We start from the raw sequence: 16214 nt of genomic DNA, 5'->3' as shown, positions 1-16214 counted from the left end.
TGAGTACTGTACTCAACTTTGATAATAGGTATTATGTAGTTTACCAAATTTATTTCGTGCACCTTTTAATTTTTCATGACACTTTGTTTTTCCTTTAATATATTAATAAAAACCAACCCTAGGCTATGCCTAGTGGATTGTTTAAAAAAATACTAGGACTATTAGAGGTGATTCTAATGCGTGGGTCAAAAATTACATGTCTACAACCACGTCTGAATGACCTGAAATTTTGCACACATCCCAAATGACACAATGAAGCTACTGCAACTCTCGGAATTCCATTTCGACCCTTATATCAAAATCTCGCCTATCAACCGGAAATCGCCAAAATATCAACTTCGCCAATTCAAGCCTAAATATACTCCGAACCTCCAAAACCCATTTCGATCACACTCCTAAGTCATAAATCACCTCCCGAAGCTAACAGAACCATAGGAACTCACATCCGAGCCCTCTAACACATAAGTCAACATCCGGTTGACTTTTCCAACTTAAACTTCCTTAAAAGAGACTAAGTGTCTCAAACCTTACCAAAATCATTACGGACTCAATCCGACCAACCCGATACTACAAAATATGGATAACGAAGCATAAAAAAGCAGAAATGGGGGAAACTGAGCGGTAACTCATGAGATGACTGGCCGGGTCGTCACATCCTCCCCAATTTAAACAAACGTTCTTCCTCGAACGAGTCGAGAAACATACCTGAAGCCTCAAATAGGTGAGAATATCTGCTCCGCATCTCCCGCTCAGTTTCCCAGGTAGCCTCCTCCACTGGCCGACCTCTCCATTTCACTTTCAGTGAAGCTATATCCTCTGACCTCAACTTCCGAACCTGATGACCCAAAATAGCTATTGGCGCCACATCATAAGTCAGATCATCATCTAACTGAACCGTGCTGAAATCCAAAACATGAGACGGATCCCCAATATACTTCCGGAGTATAGAAACATGAAATACTGGATGCACACTCGACAAGTTGGGTGAAAAAGCAAGCTCATAAGTTACCTCCCCAATCCTCCGAAGCACTTCAAAAGTCCCAATGAACCGAGGACTCAATTTCCCTTTCTTCCCAAATCTCATAACACCCTTCATGGGTGAAACCTTCTACAGAACCTTCTCGCCAACCATGTAGGACATGTCTCGAACCTTCCTGTCAGCATAATTCTTCTGTCTCGACTGCACTGTATGAAGCCTCTCCTGAATAACCTTCACCTTTTCTAAAGCATCCTGCACCAAGTCTGTCCCCATTAGTCTAGCCTCGCTCGGCTCAAACCAACGAACTGTAGATCTACACTGCCTCCCATACAAAGCCTCATATAGAGCCATCTGAATACTCGACTGGTAGCTGTTGTTATAAGCAAACTCTGCAAGCAGTAGAAACTCATCCCATGATCCTCCAAAATCCATGACATAAGCACGCAACATGTCCTCCAATATCTGAATAGTACGCTCGGACTGCCCGTCCGTTTGAGGATGAAAAGTTATGCTCAACTAAACCTGTGTACCCAACTCTCTCTGCACGGCCCTCCAAAACTGCAAAGTAAACTGAGTACCTCTATCCGAAATGATGAAAACCGGAACACCATGCAAACGAACAAGCTCTCAGATATAAATCCCTGCCAACCGCTCTGATGAATAGGTAGTACACATAGGAATGAAGTGTGCGGACTTAGTCAGCCGATCCACAATCACCCAAATAGCATCAAACGTCTTCAAAGTCCGTGGAAGTCCAACAACAAAGTCCATAGTGATCCTCTCCCACTTCCACTCAGAAATATCCATCTGCTGAAGCAAGCCACCCAGTCTCTAATGCTCATATTTCACCTGCTGACAATTGAGACACCGAGCAATAAATCCTACAATGTCTTTCTTCACTCTCTGCCACCAATAGTGCTGTCTCAAATCCTGATGCATCTTCGCGGCACCCAGATGAATAAAATACCGCGAGCTATGGGCCTCCTCCAAAATCAACTCCCAAAGCCCATCCAAATTGGGCACACAAATCCGGCCCTGTATCCTCAACACCCCATCAACACCAATGGTCACATCCTTAGCATCATCATGCTGAACTCTATCCTTAAGGACAAGCAAATTCGGATCATCATACTGGCACTCTCTGATGTGATCATATAAGGAAGATCGAGAAACCACACAAGCCAAAACCTGTCTGGGCTCAGAAATATCTAGCCTCACAAACCGATTGACCAAGGCCTGAACATCAACTACAAGATGTCTCTCCCTAACTGGAATATATGCCAAACTCCCCATACTCACCGCCTTTCGGCTCAAAGCATCGGCCACCACATTGGACTTCCCCGGATGATACAATATAGTGATATCATAATCCTTAAGCAACTCTAACCATCTTTGCTGCCTCAAATTAAGATCCTTTTGCTTGAACAAATGCTGAAGATTGCGATGATCAGTGAACACCTTACAAGATATGCCATACAAGTAATGCCTCCAAATCTTCAATGCGTGAACTATGGCAGCCAACTCCAAATCATGAACGGGGTAGTTCTTCTTATGGGGCTTCAATTGACAAGAAGCATAAGCAATAACTCTACCCTCCTGCATCAACACACAACTAATACCAACTCTCGAAGCATCACAATACACGGTATATGAACCTGAAGCTGATGGCAAAACCAACACTCGAACTGTGGTCAAAGCTATCTTGAGCTTCTGAAAGCTCTCCTCACACTCGTCCGACCATACAAATGAAGCACCCTTCTAAGTCAACTTAGTCAAGGGCAATGTGATAGATGAGAAGCCATGAACAAACCAGCGATAATAGCCTACCAAGCCAAGAAAGCTGCAAATCTATGTGGCTGAGGACGGTCTGGGTCAACTTTGAACTGCCTCTATCTTCTTCGGATCAACTAAATACTCTTGCTAGACACCACATGCCCCAAGAAAGCCACTGAACTGAGACAAAACTCACACTTGGAGAATTTTGCATAAGGCTTCTTATCTCTCAATCTCTACAATACAACCCTCAACTGCTCCGCGTGCTCCTCCTAACTACGTGAATACACCAGAATATCATCAATGAAGACTGTGTCAAATGAATCGAGATAAGGCCGGAACACGTTGTTTATCAAATGCATGAACGCTGTTGGGGAATTGGTCAGCCCAAAAGACATCACCAAGAACTCATAATGACCATATCAGGTCCTCAAATCCGTCTTAAGTATATATGAATCCCTGATCTTCAACTGGTAATAACCCGAACGGAGATCAGTCTTGGAAAACACTCTCACACCATGAAGCTGGTCGAATAAATCATCAATGCGAGAAAAAGAATACTTGTTCTTAATTGTTACCTTGTTCAATTGCCTATAATCAATGCACATTCACATTGTGCCATCCTTTTTTTTCACAAATAGGACCGGCACACACACTAGGCCGAATGAACCCCTTGTCAAGGAGTTCCTGAAGATACTCCTTTAACTCTTTCAACTCCGCTGGTGCCATACGATACGGTGGAATGGAAATGGACTGAGTGCCCGGCACCAGATCAACACCAAAATCAATATCCCTGTCTGATGGCATGCCTGGCAGGTCTGCAGGAAACACATATGGAAAATCCCTCACAACTGGGATTTAATCAATACTGGGAGTCTCGGCTCTGACATCCCTCACAAACGCTAGATAAGAAAGACAACCTTTCCCAACCATATGGTGGGCCTTCAAGATTGAGATCACTCTGCTGGGAACATAATCAGTCAAGCCTTGCCACTCAATCTGTGGCACACCCGGAATAGCCAATGTGACTGTCTTAGCATGACAGTCTAGAATAGCACGATACGGAGATAGCCAATCCATGCCTAGAATGATATCGAAATCTACCATACATAATAGTAAAAGATCCACTCAGGTCTCCAGACCCCCAATAGTCACCACACACGACTGATACACATGGTCTACTACAATAGTATCGTCTACCGGAGTAGATACATAAACAGGTGAAATAAGAGACTTACGGGGCATATCCAAATAACAGAAAAAGTATGATGACACATAGGAAAAGTGGAACCGGGATCAAATAATATAAATGCATCTCAGTGGCAGACTAAAACAATACCTGAAATCACGGCATCTACAGCAGCAGCATCTGGTTTACTTGGGAGGGAATAGAAATGAGCTTGACCACCACCTGATCGACCTCCCCCTCTAGGGCGACCCCTGGCTGCCTGACATCCACCCTAGTTGGATGGGCGGGTGGTGAAGTAACTGGAGCAGAAATCTAGGGCTAACCCCTTTGTTGAGACTGACAATCATGAAGACGAGGGCACTGCCTCCTCATATGTCCAAACTCTCCACACTTATAACAACTCCCTAGTGTTGGAGATGGGGATTGAACGGAACCCCTGGTACTGGAATGACCAGTAGAAGGACCTGGCATGGAAGAACCCTGGACTGATGGAGCACGAGACGAGCTATGAGCTGGAAGGGCGTTAAGTGATGAGTGGCCCTGATGAGAACTGTGAAAGTCATGACCTGATGATGCTCCATGGTAGCCTGGGCGAGCTGAATGAGTCTGCCTGAAAGAACAGCCTCTGCCCTGCTAAAACTAACCCCTCGAATGAGCATTGCTAAAGCTACCAGATCCTCGAGCCCTCTTGGGCTCCCTCTCCTCTTGCTCCTGTCGGTGAACCGACTTAATCTCACGGGCGATATCAATAACCTCCTCGAAGGTAGCACCTGTCACCCTCTCCCTAGTCATGAGAATCCGAAGCTGGTACGTGAGGCCATCAACAAACCTCCTAATCCTCTCTCGATTTGTGGGAACCAACCAAACTGCATGATGGGCTAACTCAGAGAACCGCATCTCATACTGCATCACCGTCATCTCCCCCTGACGCCTTTGCTCAAACTGCCTGCACAGCTCCTCTCGACGCGACTGTGGTATATACTTCTCCTGGAAGAGAACAGAGAATTTCTACCAAGTAAGGGGCGATGCACCAACAGGCCTACGCCTCTCATATGCCTCCCACCAAATGAAGGCATCCCCAGAAAACTGAAAGGTAGTAAATGCCACACCACTAGTCTTAAGAATCCCTGTTGTACGAAGCATCCGCTGGCACTTATCCAAGAAACCCTGGGCATCCTCTCCCTCTGCACCGCTGAATGTCAGAGGCTGGAGTCTACCAAACCTCTCAAGTCGACGGTGCTCATCATCCGGCATAACTGGTACCACAAACTCCTGAGCTGGTGCAACCGGCTGGGCTGGAGGTGCCCCCAGTGTTTGGGGTCCCTGCACAACCTGCTCAGGTGTGCGAGCAACGGGAGTCTGGGTGCTCCCCCAGCCTGGGAAGTAGCTGCGGCCATAGTAGCTGAGACCGCCTGAGCCAAACTGGTACACACTGATAAGATCTGAGCTAAAGTCTCCTGGAGACCTGAGATCACAATAGGCATAGTTGGTGCCTGAACTAGTGTTGTTGTAGCATCCACAACTGGGACATGATCCGGAATTGGTGCAGCTGGTGGATCTGCCGGTGCCACTCTAGCTGCTCTGCCCTTGCCACAACCTCGACCGCGACCTAGGCCCCTGGTAGCCCTAGTTGGTGGTATTGGCGGTTGTCCGCCCTGCCCAGTCGCACATGTCCTCACCATCTATGAAAGAATGGAATAACAGAAGTTTAGTACTCGGACAAACAGATCTGTATGACAAGAATTTCAAGAATATGAAGTTTTTCCTAAAGGTTTTGCAGCCTCTCGAGGATAAATACAAACGTCTCCGTACCGATCCGTGAGACTCTACTAAACCGGCTCATGACTCACGAGACTTATGTAACCTAGGCTCTGATACCAACTTGTCACGACCCCAAATACCGGTCGTGATGGTGCCTATCATATTACTAGGCAAGCCAACTAGTCAACTGACCACAACCCATTTTTCGTTAGTAAGAAACCATTTTTCAACACAAGTTTTAGATACCAAATTCATAATAACCGTTTAGAGCAACAGAAAATATGCAGAAGTCAAAATAACAGAAAACTACACAGCCCAAACTGATCTGGCGTCGCGAGTCTATAACCTCTAGTACAATTCTGAATACCTACTACATCAATAGTCTAGAAAATGCGGAAAATCATATGATTGAAGGGAGAAAATAGGGTTGCAAACGCCATGCAACTACCTCGAAATCCCCAACAGAAAATGAATCAGCTGAAGATGTTCACTCGGTCGCTCGGGCACCTGGATCTACACACAAGGTGCAGGGAGTAACGTGAGTACACCAACTCAGTAAGTAACTAAAGTAATAATGGACTGAAAGCAGTGACGAGCAGTTCAAAAACATATAACTTTAAAATCAGTTTTGTCAATAAAGTCATCATTTCCAGTTTAAAACATTGAAATCAGTCACTTAGCAATATATCCAATAGAGTCTTATTTAAAAGAATAGTGAAAACAATGGAAACATCATAACAGGGCCCCTCGGGCAAGGAATCACTCAGAATATGGTCCCTCGGGCAACCTCTCAGTCACTCGTGACTCAACTCTCGTCACTTAGTACTCACTCTCAAAACTCGACGCATTTATATCTCATAATATTAGAAATCATAGTAACCACTGCGACGTGCAACCCAATTCATATATTTTTAGTCGACTACGCTCACTGGAGGTGTGTAGACTTCAGAGGGGCTCCTACAGCCCAAGCGTCATATCGTTGCGGTGTGCAGCCCGATCCATATATATATATATATATCCTTATGTATGTATATAAATATCCTCACAATTGGTTCTCAACCTCTCTCAGTCTTTAACCTTACAGCCTCTCGGGCACAACAATGGAAATTAGGGAACTCAGCCCAAACAGTCCTCATAATTAGGGGTGGATATATATATATATATATATATATCCTTACAATTTGGGTTCTCAATCTCTCTTACTCTTTAACTTTACAGCCTGTCGGGCACAATAATGAAAATTAGGGAACTCAGCCCAAACAGTCCTCACAATTAGGAGTAGAGTAATAAAACCAGTTTTAAACATTTAAGGAGGTAAAAACATGACTGAGGGTTTGCTTTTAGCAAGTAAACTGAGGAAAATAGTCAAAATGCCCCTAAGGGTTGCTATAGGTCGGCACAAGGCCCCAAACATGGCATACAACCCATAATACAATATAAATATCCAAAATACGGGATAACATAATATTTCCAAATCAAATACGCAGCTTAATAGTCGCTACGGGATGGACCAAGTCACAATCCCTATCGGTGCGCTCCCACAGGCTCGTCACCTAGCATGTGCGCCACCGCTTTTATCAAAACAAGTCAAATACCGGGGTTTTGTACCATCAGTTCCAAATTTACAATGGTTATGTACCTCAAACCGATGAAAATACTACTCCGCGACGCCTTTTCCCCTTAAATCGGCCTCAACTCACGTCCAATCTATCCAAAATCAAAATGAAGACATCAAGATATGCTAAGGGAACGAAGCCCAAGCGAAAACAATCAATAAATGGCACAAATCCCGAAATTACCAAAACCCGACCCCCGGGCCAACGTCTTGAAATTTAAAAATCTTCACATCAATAGATCCCTTATCTCCCCAAGAGTTCATACATATCAAAAGTTCTAAAATCCGAACCCAAATGGTCCTTCAAATCCCAAATCAAAAGTCCAATTTCTCAAGCCCTAGTTCTTCAATTTTAGGCTTAGTTTTCATGATTTTCTAGGTGGAATTCACATAATAATTGAGTTTTTATTCCAAGAATCTTACCTCCCAACAATTCCCCTTGAATCCCTCTTCAATTTCCTTCAGAAATCTCCGAAAATGGCCAATTATGGAGGAAATAAACCCAATCCTCGCGGACAAGTCGAGTTTAAAAACATTTCTGCCCAGACATATTTTCTTCATCGCGATCGCGGGAGAACCTTTGCGATCGCGAAGCACAAAACTCAGCTTCCTCAATTTTTCTCTACGCGAACGCGATACAGCCTACGCGAACGCGATGCCCAGGCAACTTTACATTATACGATCACGGACACACGTCCGCGTTCGCGGTGCACAAAGATCCATCCAAGACTTAGGTCCAGTTAACTCTATGCGAACACGACTACCTTCCCGCGTTCGCGATGAACCACTACCTATACTATGCGATTGCGAGCCTCTCATCGCGAACGCGAAGACCAACTGGACGGCTTCCTCAAAACCTCATACGCTATCGCAGGACTCCCCTCGCGATCGCGAAGGGCAAATTTCTGCAACATCTGAACCTGCAATTTTTGCAATCTTATCAACTTCAAAATGATCCGAATGACCACCTGAAACTCACCCGAAGCCCCCGGGACCTTGACCAAAGGTACCAATATATCTTAAAATCTTATTCAAACTTGTATCAATCTTCAAAACACCTCAAACAACGTCAAATCACACAAAACACAACGGATTCAAGCCTAAGTTTCTAAATTCTTCCGAAATATGTTTTTGATAAAAAAAAACCAACCAAACCACGTCCCAATGACATGAAATTTTGCACACCCATCCCAAATGATACAACGAAGCTACTGCAACTCTCGGAATTCCATTCTTACCCTTATATCAAAATCTCGTCTATCAACCGGAAATCGCCAAAATATCAATTTCGCCAATTCAAGCCTAAATATACTCCGAACCTGCAAAATCCCATTTCGATCACACTCCTAACTCATAAATTACCTCCCTAGCTAACCGAACCATCAAAAATCACATCTGAGTCCTCTAACATATAAATCAACATCTGATTGGCTTTTCCAACTTAAACTTCCTTAAAAGAGACTAAGTGTCTCAAACTTTACCAATATCAGTCCGGACTCGATCCGACCAACCCGATAACGTAAAACACGGATAACGAAGCATAAAGAAGCAGAAATGGGGAAAACGGAGCGGTAACTCATGAGACGACTGGTCGGGTCGTATTATTTATCTTGATAGAACTCATACACAAATAAACATTTCTCAACTAATCAACCTTTTTTTTCTTCAGAGTAATAAAGTTCCACATCCTATAAATCGTTTATCTTTCAGATACAATCATCCTCTTTTAGCCCCAAACGAAGTTAGAAGAACCAATAGTGAATGCAAGGATGGAATATTAGCTAACATAACTGCAACATAAAGGGTGTATTTGGTATGAAGGAAAACAAAAAATGTTTTCCAATTTTTCTATGTTTGGTGCTTTAAATGTTTTGAAAAATATTTTTCTCATGAACTCATTTTCCTCCAATTGGAGGAAAATATTTTCCAAAACTCTTTTTCAATCTTCCTCACCCCTATTCCCCATCCCTACCAATCCCCACCAACCCACCCCCTTGGGGTTGTGACACCCCGCCCCACCCATCACCACCCCCACCCTAAATATAAAAATATTATTAACAATACTTTCTTTTTTATGTTATAGATATATTTTTTTTTTCATTTCAACAAATGAGTATTTTCTTTTAATGATATAAAAAAGTATATTTTTTTATTTTAACAAAAAAAATTACTCTCTTTTTATGTTGTAGAAAAAGTATTTTCTTTAATTTCAACAAAAAGAGTATTTTCTTTTCATGATGTAGAAAAAATATTTTCTTTCATTTCAACAAAATAAGTATTTACTTTTCATGATATAGAAAAAGTATTTTCTTTCATTTCAACAAAGTATTTTTTTATTTCAACAAAATGAGTTTTTTTTTCATGATGTAGAAAAAGCATTTTCTTTTATTTCAATTATATGAGTAATTTATTTTCATATTGTACAAAGAGTACTTTTTTTTCAACTAAAAAAAAGTATTTTCTTTTTAGCTATGTAGCACAAATTTCAACGTTATTTTTGCGTAAAAAAGTAAAGCATTACATTAGTTCCTTTGGGTTTGTGTAATTTTTTGGAAGAATAATTAAATTCTTGAAGAAAATAGAGTCCTGAAAACGTTGGGTATTTGGGGGGGGGGAAGGGGGGTAGGGAGGAGCAAGGAAACATGTGGACGTAGGGGAAGGGGGTTAGGAGAATACCATAAAAAATATTTTCCTAAAAAATATTTTTCTACTCTCTACCCAAATACTAAAAAATATTTTATGGAAAAAGTTTTCTATTCAACAACCAAACAAGGGAAAATAAGTAATAAACCACTCATTTTCCATGAAAATATTTTTTAGGAAAACATTTTCCTTCATACCAAACACACCAAGTGTTGTAATATTCAATCTAATGTTTAGATATTTCCTCTTTGCACTATGTAGCTCTTGTGAGAAAGTTTTGGCACACACAGTATATTGGATCGACAAATAACATGTGTCCACTTGTATTCATTATCAGCAACTTTGAAATAACCTCAAAGAAATTTGCTTATTCAAACTCCATTAGTCAAGTCTTTTCTTTATTATTGAAAAGTCACATTAAGCTACTATGATCAGTACAATTTTGTTAGCGAAATAACAACAAAGAAATCTGCAAAAAAAATGGTTAGCGAAAAGAGACCACTCTCATGTGCAATTTTGCTACTATGATCAATTAAGCTAGAAAAAAGGAGTAAACGAACTATTATATATTTATAACGAACTTATTTATTCAATTATTAGAACAACTCCTCAGTTAGAACAAAACAGAACAAAAACATTCCTACACTTGTTTCTTTAGCAGAAATTTACCGAATTCAAGCTTCAATTTCAGGCTGCACTAATGGCTATAGTTTTTCGAACACTCAAGTATACTTATATGGTGGAATCATCTCCTTACCATCAAATCTCAATCACGACTACTAAAACTTAAAGTAATGGATGTATAAATTGGTATACTATAATAATTCAGATATAGAAGTTTTAAAAATAACGGAAAAGGGCCAAAACTACCCTTATCGTTTGCTAAATGGTTTATAAATACCCTTCGTCCATCTATCCGTCCAAAAAAATACACGACGTTAATTCTATTAACAAAATTACCTCTGTGACTAATGGCACAACTGGTGGACCTACATTTAATGACGTGTTATTTTTCTACTGGGCCACATGGCAATCTCTGACTCGAACAAAAATGGATATTATTTCGACCCTCTTAGCTGACCCAACCCAATGGCTTCCCCAGGTTCACTTGCATTTGGGCTTACATGTTGTTTGGGGTCGGATACCATGACATCAACACTGGGTTGAGTAGAGTCAATTCCTGTGGAGGGAAGAAGGGAAGTTGCAACCCCATATTTTTTGCTAAGTAGGAATTTTAGTTGAAGTGGGTTGGTAGGTTCCACTGGGCATGCATTGTTTGGATTAGATTGTTGTTCATTCCTGGAGCTAGTGGTTGCATTATATTGTTTACCCAAATGTGGTTCATGTAGTTTTCATAGCTAGATGAAGCCCCTCGGATACTAGTTGTGCAAGAAATTAAGGGTTTTGGATTAGAATTATGCTCTCTTGGCCGTTGATATTGAGTTGGAGTGAGACAGCTCTCCCCATTAATCCCAATTCTATCCAAGAAATTGGATGGTGATCCTGGGGTAATAGTGGTTGAGCATAGAACATTAGGAGGTTTTACATTTGGGGAGGAAAGGGAGGGAGGTTGTTCATAGTTTAGGAGATATGGGTTCTTAGTATTTGGATCAATCTGAACCTTCTCCGGGGATTGAGAGGCATTCTTGGCATTATGGTGGGAATGAGGGTGGTGGTTTATAGCGTTAGAGGTTTGAGGAGTAGAAACGATTGCTCCTATTTGCATGCTATCTGGAAGGATTAGCGTGTTTGGCTTAATAGAAGATTTTGCATGGGATTGTTTTGGCACGTGTCCCAAGGCAGATGACAATTGTGTGATGTTTTGATTTTCTTTGGCCGGTTGTGCCAATGCATACATATTGGATTAGGTAGTTTGGTAGATTTTAAAGCTAATTGGTGTATTAGGATCATTATTGGGGTTATTGGGATAGTTAGAATAGGTATTTAAGTTATTTAGAGTTTAATAAGGTTTTTAGTATTAGGAGTTGGAATTTTGTCTTCTGTGAATTTATAGGTTCATGAACTATATTTGTCTTTTGTGACCGGTTTATGCATGGAAGATTAGGGGTATTATTGCTATTATTACTAGTAATTTACTCAAATACCATTTGCTGGTTATCTAAGTGAATATTAGAGAAGCGGCTTTTTATTTCAAAGTGGTTTTAATCTTTATGTTTTGCAAAAATGTTATGATCTCAGTTAACTGGAAAAGAGTTTGTTTGCCCAGTAAGAGAGTCTTTAGGAATGTATTTTAATTTTTTTGGTAATAATGTACTTACCTGTGACAGCATTAAACAATTTCACATCAATACCTAAATCTTGGTTCTTGCGAAATTCTTCACGTCCTTTTGATGCATTGATTTTTTTGTTTCTTGTAAATGGCACTGTATGCCAGCCATCCGTTTGAGTTGTTGGAGGTTTATCATCCTTGGAAACTTTAGTTTGTCAAAGTTGAATCCTTGTTAGTATCATATCTGTAGGAATAATTATTTGTTGAGTGACCCAATCTACCACACTGTTTGCAAAAGAAATGGTTTGCTTCATTTTGAATGTGTTGTTTGTGAGGGCGAATGTAAATGAATTTCAGTATTGGTTCCTCCATTGGTAATTCTAAGCATAATATGGCGTATCTTCCTCGTAAGAAAAATGATGTGCATGCGTCCACTTTTAATAATCTTCCTGGCACGATCAAAAAAATCACAAATCGTGATGACACTTAGCTCAACCCGCTAGGTAAGCCAACTAACAGAAAAATACAACTCAATTGAGATTATAAGAGAAAAGAGAATAGATAACTAAATATTTATAAGTTTACCCAAGACCTGATAATATGAATCACGACCTTCTAAGATTTGAAATTTCAAAACTGATAAATAAAAATAAATACACGTTCTGTTTGAAGGTTACATAAACAGATTAGCAATAATCTAAAGCTATCAAGGACAAGTGGCAGTTATATCCAAACACACGAACATCTTCTGAATCAGCACCTGACGTCACCAACAGCTCCGCTCCAAAATCTGCACGCAATGTACAGAAGTGCAGTATCAGTACAAACGAACCCATGTACTGGTAAGTATTTTGTCTAACCTCGTCGAAGTGGTGACAAGGCTTTTAGTTAAAACATGTTTATTGTTATAACCTGCACATTAGATTAGCTGTAAAGTAGTTCAAAACATAACAGATAAAAGTATCATATACAACTCGGTGAGACAGTCAACAATTACTAAAAGAACCACAATAGAAGATTTATGATCTTCCCTAGTATGAGAAGTATGTCTAAAATATCAAATCACATGGCACATTAACACCCACAGAAACACAATGAAAGGAATTACGAAATAGGAAATACGCTAGTAACAATGGACAATGATATACATGTGGGCCGCAGTAAAGGACTAAATGGAAGCACGTGAGTAATAACAACAATTGGAAAGCAAGGGATATCAGCGTCAATTAACCAGTATATTGAGGGCCTAAGTACAAATATGACAGATAAGGAGGAAATATACGATTTAAAGAAATACGATTGAATCATGGCAATAAGCATTACTGAAACTCAAAAATAAAAGGAACGAACCTTTGTATCAAATCTGAATTTTTGAGTTTTACAGCAGGAAAATCTCAAAACAAACAAGATTCAAAGGAGACCTCGAAGAACCCAGCCCTCGGTCGAATCTGGACCCGACCCAATTTCACATTGTTTTCAATTCTGGACGCAAATTTGTGGATTGGAACGCTGCAGTTGTAACTGGGAATGCGCTGGAACTGTGAGAGAATATGAGTGTGAATTCGAGGGTTAAGAGAATGAGAAATCGAGAAAAGTGCTGAAGCTTTTCGTTAGATTTCAAGTGGCAGCCATTTTTGTATTTTCGTCTCTTTCTCTGTTTATTTTTTTACTCATTCATCTCTATTCAATCTCCTTATTTCCGTTTTCACTTAGAAATTAGGAATTGGATCAAAGATTGTCTTCGATCTCCTTTCTTTCGAAAATGGCCGTTCTTCACCTTTTAAAATGGTGCTGTCGTTTTTTGTTTTTTCTCGCTTCTAGGTCCCTAGGTCTAGGGTGTTAGGTATTATTATATAGAGGTAGAGATTAGGTTAGGGGTATGGGTCTGAGAATTATGAGTTAGGTTCAAAATTAAGCCTAAAATGGATTGTTCGAACCCAAGTTTTATTCCTTCTCCTCAATACGACCATATTTATTAATTAGTCCTACTTAAATACAATAAACTATTAAAATAAGACTGACCGTTAAAACAAAACTTTTTTTTTTGTATAATGACTACAACACATTAATGAAACTATTTTTTTGTAATTTTTATTTTCTTGTAATAAAATAAAGTAAAAAAAAAGTAAAAATTAGTTGAAATAGCTATATTGGGCCTAAACTAAATATTTACGTACTAAGATATGGAAAATCTTGGGGAGGGTCAAAAATCATATGTCTACACCGCCTGCTCTGCCTTCACGTATTTCAGCCGTTAACCTTCACAACAAAATCTGTTAATCTTTTGGATGGAATCTTCACGCGCCAGCTACGTTTCACAGCAGCACTCCCTGGTTGAGTCAGCGTATCCATGGTGGCATGTGAGGTGTCCTCCATGTCACCTCTATTGGTCACAACAATGTTTCTCTCTATATTTTCTTTTTTAACTCATTATTTTCATCATTGCACAACTTATACTTTTTTGCTTTGTATTTGTAGAAATTTATACATCAAGATTGTATTTTTTTGTGTAGGTATTTTCTTTTTTTATCTTTTTTGTGTTATCGAACATGTATAGAAATGTTGTCGACTTTCGAGCCAACATACACATAGAATATAGAATGAAAGAAATTTGTACATAAGATGATCTATGTACTAACCATATAACACACGATGGATTAATTTCTCTATATCTGTTTTCGAGAATTTCGATTAGGTATGGTTTCTTTGTTAGCTAAATAAGATTAAAATTTACCATTTTCAGGAATTTGAATTTTTTACTTTAACTTTTAATTTATAACACAAAAATATTTTTTAACAATAATTATTTAATTTTAAAAAAAATTATGTTCATTAATATAGAATACACGCGCAATGCGTGTGCTCAGATACTAGTATCTTATATAGTGGAGAAGTGTGTGACCTTCTTTTTGTATTTTCACACGTTTTGATTTCTTCTATTTGCTGTTTACAGAAGATTTTTCTTGAAAAAAAATGATATAAAAAATGCTAAATTTAGTTGATAGAAGGTTGATGTACAAAATCAATCGATGTGTACTAACATGAGATACAAGAAACCAAATGTGGCTTATCTTATAGTAAAAAAAAATGAAGAATTAACCTATATAGCCACTTATCCAACCGCTTAAACTAAAGACATAATATACAAATGCGGAATTACGTAATGCATAGGTGGGTCACTAGGCGCCGTTAACTTTGAAAAATATTCTATGTATTTAAGTATACTAGTTTCTCGGCACGTGCATTGCACGTGTATACTGAGTCATATTGTATACGATTTTATAAAATAATATCAATATTATCAAAATAAAGATTTCAGTACATAATTATATACATGGACAAATAAAACGCAAGTTTCTGTAAACGATTAATGTTGATCGTTGTATGATGACTTGTTTGTTGTAATCAAGATGATTGGGTATCACATAAATCTATGAAGAAGAAAAATTAAATTTTAATTAAGTACATGTATTTTTCTTACTTATTTTGATTTTATAAGGTACATACATATAATGAAGCGTTTCTCAACTGATATTTCCTTATAGATGATATTCCTGATGTAATATTTTTCATGTTTAAAATTCTTGTTGGTCGATATTAATATCTCTTTTGAAAGTGCAACGTAAAGTTGGGCATGTAAAGAAATATGTAAATCCCCAAGTAAGTCATTTAGAGATTTTAAACTCTTAGATAAGTTACCTAGAAATTACAAATTTATTTGTAAATTACTTGCGAATTCTTTCACAATTTTTTTTTAATTAAGTAGTATCAACAAAACAAATTTACCTGAAATTTTTTATGGGAAAAAGTCTACAAGTACTTTTCAAAACTTCATGTAAATCCTTAGGAAACAATAAGCCAAAAGTTATGGTAATGTGATTTCCTATGTTAATTCCACAAGAATATGTCGATACTAATCCACAAGTATATCCACAAGAATACTTTTATGGAGGAAATCCCATGAAAGCTTCATTGAAAAATTCTCGTAAAATCCTTTGGCAGAAGTTTTTAGGTAAGTTCCAAA

General features: G+C 39.1%; 1 long non-coding RNA gene across 1 annotated transcript; it reads right to left on the bottom strand.

The window, feature by feature from the left end:
- Window positions 1-12735: 12735 nt before the first annotated feature.
- Window positions 12736-14015, bottom strand: LOC104215172 (uncharacterized). Its single transcript, XR_708113.2, has 2 exons — window positions 13541-14015; window positions 12736-12980 (listed from the first exon to the last, which is right to left on the bottom strand). It is a non-coding gene; the product is annotated as an uncharacterized lncRNA (long non-coding RNA).
- Between the last annotated feature and the right edge of the window lie 2199 nt (window positions 14016-16214).

Source organism: Nicotiana sylvestris, chromosome 2 (assembly GCF_000393655.2).
Source record: "Nicotiana sylvestris chromosome 2, ASM39365v2, whole genome shotgun sequence".
Classification (NCBI taxonomy): domain Eukaryota; kingdom Viridiplantae; phylum Streptophyta; class Magnoliopsida; order Solanales; family Solanaceae; genus Nicotiana; species Nicotiana sylvestris.
Note: the sequence above shows the minus strand (reverse complement) of the source record. Positions and strands in the feature narration are given on the sequence as shown.